A 7,094-nucleotide genomic window follows, 5' to 3' on the forward strand; every position below is an offset into this window, starting at 1 on the left:
CACAATATATCTAGTCGGGAGTGGTGCTGACTGAAAACAGATGATTTGGAGCGATTCGCGCGCCATATGTTGGTCATTCTAAGGACTTATTGAACTACCCTCCTAGTAATTCAAAAGGGGCAGTGATTCCTTAAAATTATTAAATGTACAATCGATTATTATATGTAATGTGAGAAAAAATCACGTGCCATACAATCAATCTATTTCTGAAAATTAGTATTTCGTTTAAGTAGGGTATTGCGGAATTTTCAATATCTTCAAAAAATGCTCATGTTATACAATAGAAACATTGAAGAGGTCTTGAGACTAGGCCCTAGGGCCGGCTTGACAATAAATTCGCCCATTGTACCTGAGAGGTTCCAGCAAAGATATTATAAGCCTATTATTGGCGAGAAAACTATAGGCATCTGCCTTTGAAGCTTAACAACTCAGTCAAAAAAAAATGCTAACGCAACAAAGAAACAGTCATTTAAAAGCTGAAAGTGTTCTACGTTAATGAGCTTGAAGACGTTTTTGTAAAAAAATTGTTGTGCTTAGCAGACTGAAAAATCTAAAAAAAGTGACGATTTTTGGGTACATTTAAAAACAGTCAAGTTTAGAGCATTATTTCTTATATAAGGGGCGATGGAAAAATTTGTAAAAAATTCATGAGTATGAGGAAAACTGTTGTGAACTAGTTGCAGTTGAGAAATTAAAAAATTTGTCTTTACAAATTATCGACCACATTGAATGTCCAAATACGACGGACGGACACCCGACCGAAAATATTGGAGGTTCAGCCTGGGGCTACGAAATCCTGAAACCTACGGACAAAAGTATGCAAATTGTTGCTCAAAAGCAGAAAAATGTGCAACTATATTATCTTCAGTTCTAATACAGATATTCAAGCGATTCAAACTGCAAACTGTAATTGATAGGCTCTGTATTTATATTCGATCATCCGGAAGGATGTGTTAGTCTTTTTTTTTGTGAAAATCGCGATATTTTTAAACATTTTTTTTGTTGGAAAAAAAATGACAGAAAGCAGGGGGGGGGGGCCGTTTTTTTTACTGCCGACCGCTGGTCCCTTTTTTTGACCTGTGGCCAGGTGCCATCCAAGCATTCAGAACTAGGGGCCGAAGAATGGCACCAGCGGTCGGTAGTAAAACAAAAAAGGGCCCCTCCTGCTTTCTGTCACTTGTTTTCTAACCAAAAAAAAGTCTAAAAATATCGCGATTTTCACAAAAAAGAAAACTAACACATCCTTCCGAGTGATTGAAAATAAATACAGAGTCTATCAATTACAGTTTGCAGTTTGAACCGCTTTAATAGCTGTATTAGAACTGAAGATAATATAGTTGCACTTTTTTGTGCTTTTAAGCAACAATTTGTATTATTTTTTAAATTTCTCAACTGTAACTGGTTCATAACAGTTTTCCTCATACTCTTGAATTTTTTCAAATTCTTTCATCGCCCCTTGTATAAGAAATAATGCTCTAAACTTGACTGTTCTTAAATGTACCCAAAAATCCTTTCTTTTTTTTACATTTTTCAGTCTTCTAAGCACAAACATTTTTTTACATAAACGTCTTCAAGCTCATTAACGTAGAACTCTTTCAGCTTTTAAAAGACTGTTTTTTTGTTGCGTTAGCATTTTTTTTGACTGAGTTGTTAATCTTCAAAGGCAGATGCCTATAGTTTTCTCGCCGATAGTAGATGCGGCACGTGTATAGTTCGAGGAACTAATTGTAGACGGCGCTCCCGGCGAAAATTGCCCGATCCCCCCATGCCTCTCAACCCGAAAATCGCACCAACGAAGTACATTGGCCCTGCAATCTTCACCCGTTGAACAAGTCCATCAAATACCCGATACTAAGTCGGTAAATACTAAATACTTAAAAATATAAAATACAAATTTTATATCGAGAATTTTGATTTATTATTTTCAATTAATGAATCAATTATTTGAATAAATTTTGCGTCAAGAAGATATATAGATGCATAAGATTTACTTTTAAATTGAATTATAATGTAATTGTATCGTAATAAATCTTTTTAGCTGACATCTTTTATGGAAAAAATTAGTTATTTTTCAATTAAAATTTACTGTCTATGAATAATATTATTTTGTTGTTTTGAAAAAGCAGCGGTAGAAATTCTATTAAATGAAACTATACGTTTGAAGACATTAAAAGTTTTCATTGATAGACATATTGAGTTGAAATTTAATATAATTAATTTTTCAAATAAATATGATCGTACAGCGTTCTCGCATGTATAATTAGCGATTTGGAGTTTTTAGATGAAGAGTTAAATTTTATAGGAATACCGCGTCCCTCGCGATTATTAATTTAAGTAAACAATAATTCGTAAATTTCTATGTTTGTGTAATTAATTATAAATTAAATAAATTATAATGAAACGATAAAATTATATAATAAAATTATTTTTTATTTTATTTTTTTATATAATATTTTATAGAAATGTATGTATCTTACTATGTATGTAAATTATGTCCTAATTTTTTAAATTGAGAACCCCATAATTTCAAAATTGAAAAAATGTATTTTTGAATTTTACTCGAGTGGTTGATCAGAATAAATAAATATTTTGCCTTACATTTCTCAATTTAAACCAAAAGGTCAGAAATTATTGGAAAGTTTCAAAAACATTTATCTCTTAATTGTTAGTTTGTAATAAAATAATCCGTAAATGAACTATTTGTTGTCGCGAGCACATTCTCAACGCGCGCTGTGTCCGTGGCTCGCAAGTTTGAGCGCGCCTGGGGCGCGCGCCTTTAAATTCCCGCGATTCCCGCTCAGATATTTATTCTTTACATTTGGAACGCTTGAATGAAACTTTATCAAAAAAATCTCTTTAGATCGCAGTATTTATATGCGTGTTCATATTCTGAATTTTTTGCTTAGATAAGTATAGGTAAAGATTAATTTTCTCAAAGCTCTGTAGGCTTTGAGATACACAATATTATCGTGACACTCGCGTTGAGCACTCGTTTTTTGACAGACAGTTGTAAATTTTTTATTTTCTGAACCACCTTAAAATAAACTTAAAAAATACAATCCTTTTTTCAGACATTTTTCTCTATTTCGCGTTGTTATGCAAATAATAGGATTTTTGTTTTCATATTATTTTTTATACATGTATAAAGAAAAATATCCTACGAGTCCTATTGAAAAGCGGTTTAAAGAAATTTTGTAGGATTTTTCAAAACCTATCATTTCTCTTTGAGACTTTTTGTCGTATTTTGCGTCATTTCGTTCAAAATTTTAATGTGTCGTGTCAAATTTCGGGCAATTCTAATACTTTCTCCATCATAAATAATAAGAATGTAATAAATGAATACAAATTTGTATCACTTTTTTGGGCGAATAACTTTTTTCTATCAATTTGTTTTTGTACCTTTTGTTGTTTTTCCACAAATTTTTCATTTTTATTTTTAATACCATTTTTATGATCAAAACCAAAACTACGTGTCCTGTCAAAAAGTATTTCATAACAAATTTGTAGCTCTTTTTCGGGTAGATAATTTTTGTTAAATCAATTTTTTTTCGTAAATTGTATCATTTTTTCACAAAGTTTTTTTTTATATTTTCAATGTTATTTCTCGCGAATAAAACAAAAGGTACGCCTCCTATCAAGAAGTGATTATTAACGAATTTCTAGATCTTTTTTGACATCACAATTTTTGTTGATTCATCTTCTTTCGTATCCTGCATAGTTTGACCACAAAATAGGATTTTTCATATCTCATTATTTTTTGTGCAATAAAAATTATAATTTTCAATTTTACAAGAAAATCCAAAAAGTTTGTATGATAATCTTGTAGGTCTTTTAAAAAGCAATATTTTTCTTTCCTTTTTTTATATCGTAGGTTGTTTGACTTATAATTGTGATTTTCGATTGATATTAAAAATTTTGAAAATGCTATAACTCTGAGAATTTTTTATGTATAAAAAAAGTCATCAGGGTAAATTGTTTGGCCTTCTGAGTGCTATTAATAGCCATAAGTAAAAATTTTAAGTATAAAAAAATGGTCACAAAATTTGTATTTTTATCCAAAATGGCTGTTAACGAACTCGTCCTTTCTTTTTGGACTTGTCGGACCTTTCTATTCTTATCCTTTCTCAATCATAAATGATAAAATGAGAAAAATAAGAGGCCCTTTAATTTTTGTTATTAATTTCAGTTTTTAAATCATTAGAATTCTTCAAAGTAAAACGCTGCTACTTTTCTCTGTAATATTGATATTTTATCCAACATAAATAAAATTGAAAATAAAGTTTCGTAAGTATAGTCTCAATATACTTGTTCTCTGTCATTCTTTTAATTGTTGTAATTTCGTTTTCTGAGTCTTGTCGATTTTTCGTTGTGTATTTTTATGATAAACAAATTTTAAACTGTATATTATAAGGATAATTTCATCAAATACAAAAATCGAAACTTTAAGGGATCATCAGTAAACTGCATTACCAATTGCATGGGGGGGGGGGGGTCATGCTAAAAACTATGGTTCGAACAGGGGTTGGGGGTCAGTGGAAGAAAAGTTACGAACTTAGATAACATTTAGTATATTTCCTTATTATTAAATTTTAAAGAATTTTTCGTTTTTTCTCTGTTTAAAAAAAAAACCCTTTCTCGTTTTCTTCACTCAAATCCTTTTTGGTAGAAAGTCTACTATTATATTTGTGGTTCGGAATTCAACTCATTTGGTTAAAAATTCTATTATTCAGTTGCCAATTTTATTATTCTGTAAAAAATGCAACTATTTTGTTAAAAAGTCATCTTGTTTCGTTAGGGATTCAGAAGCTTGGTTAAAAGTTGAACTACTTTGTAAAAAATTATTCTTTTGGTTTTAGATTCACCTCTTTGGTCAAAAATTTAACTATTCTATTTTTATAAAATTAATCTTCTGCGGATAAAAAGTCATTTATAGGCTGAAATCTTTTGATAAAAATGTAACTATTTTATTGAAAATTAGTTTTTTCTAATAAGAATTAATTTTTGTTAACTAAGAAGGTAAACATTTCATTTTTTATTTAAATTGATATTTTTATTAAAAATTCATATTTTCTGGTTTAAAATTGCTCCTCCCGGCTTTAAAATTCAAATATTTTGGTTAAAAATTATTAAATTTTGTTGAAACCTCGTATTATCTTGGTAGATCATTAATACAATGCTGGAAAATTTATTTCTTTGGTTAAAAATTTAACTATTTTTTTCGCAATTTATCTTCTTTAATTGAAAATTAAAGGACTTAGTTAAAAGTTGAACTTTATCATTAAAGATTCATATTTTCGGACTCCCATTGATCTTTAGGGTTGACTCTTTTGTTGAAAATTTAATTTCTCGATTTAGTTGAAAATTAATCTTTTTTTAACATGTAACAATTTTCTTGACATTTTGGGTTTTTTGTTTTGTTCAAAATTAATTTTTATCTGAAAATTTGAAATTCTACATTTTTGTTAGAAATTTATATTTTATAAGTTTAAAATTTAATTCTTTTTTAGAACATTCATTTGTTTTGATTATAATGCATCTTTTTGGTCGAAAATTAATTTTCTTGATTTTTTCTACATCGTCTTTTTATTAAAAATGCAATTGTTAAGTTCTAAATTAGTATATTTTGATTAATGATTTAACAATATGGTAGAAAATTAAAGTAGGATTCGTTTGTAAATGAAATTTCCCGGGTTTTTTTCGTGAATGATAAATCTAGTTTTTTTTTTAATCACATTTCGGCAAGATTTACTTCTTTGGCTTAACGTTGAACTTTTTTTGTTGACAATTTGGTTTTTTATGTTAAAAATTACTTTTTTTTTTGAAAATTGCAACTTGTCTATTCTTGATTAGAAATGGATCCTTTATAATTTGAAAATTCAACTATTTGGTTGAAAATTCATGGAATATGTTAAAAATTCGGCTTTTTTGGTAAGAAAATTAATCTTCTTTGTTGCAAATTCATTATATATTGCGACTATAAATCTTAGGAATTTAAAGCGTTTCATATTGCATTCAATTCAATTGAAAGTGAGTTTAAAATAATAACTGATACGAGGGATTTCATTAGCTGTAAGGCATAGTGTATATATATATTGCAAAAATGTTTGATCTTATTTATTTCTTCAAGTGAATTTTTTTAAAGCTTGCAATAACAAAGATAAACTATCCAATTAGGGGTTTTAAGTGTTCAAAATCGTGATTTCTTTTGTTCATAAATAGTTTCGAAATAATTTTCACATTGTACACATCATCAATATAATATACGTAAAAACCAGCTGAAGTGTACAATGTGAAAATTATTTCCAAACTATTTATAAAAAAAAATAATTCACGATTTTGAAACACTTAAAATCCCTAATTAGATAGTTTTTTTTTGTTATTGCAAACTTAGAAAAAATTCGCTTGAAGAAATAAATAAAATCAAAAAAATTTTCAATCTCTGGTGGGAATTTTTTATGAGTACGAAAAAGTATAACTATTTTTGCAGGAAAACGCCAATGAATATAATAATTTTTTAAAGACTAAGAAATCCAGGTGGCCGTTTTAATCAAGGAAACAAATTTCCGGTCATTTCTCGGCTCACAAAAAATGATTGAATTATTTTAATTCTTCGGAATTCTTTCCTCTTCCATTTTTTTTGTAATAGCCTTAGTGTCTGAGATGCACCCCTAAACGCCTTATATTTCTTTAGAATTTTTTTGGATTCTTCGATTCTTTGAATTATTTTTATAAACTATTTGGATTTCTTTGAAGTTGTGAATTCTGATGAGCATGAGAATTGCATGTGGTTAACTACCCTCAAACTTTTAAAATTAAATTTTAGTGTGCAAGGCACAGTCTAGTTACTGGTTTTTGTAATTAAACAAATTATAAGAAAAAATATTATACGTTTCAAATAATCAAGAAACAAAAACAAACAAAAAACAGAATTTTAATATAATTTTGATCAATAATTAAATGAGTAGTGAAAACCTTAAATTTTTCCTCAGAATTAAATGCAAAATTGTCAATTCGAAGCTACAGAGAAGTGTAAATATTACTTCTGTTATACTTTAATCATGCGAACAAATAATAAAATATTTTAGGATTTAAAA

Source organism: Belonocnema kinseyi, chromosome 9, assembly GCF_010883055.1.
Source record: "Belonocnema kinseyi isolate 2016_QV_RU_SX_M_011 chromosome 9, B_treatae_v1, whole genome shotgun sequence".
Taxonomy (NCBI): Eukaryota; Metazoa; Arthropoda; class Insecta; order Hymenoptera; family Cynipidae; genus Belonocnema; species Belonocnema kinseyi.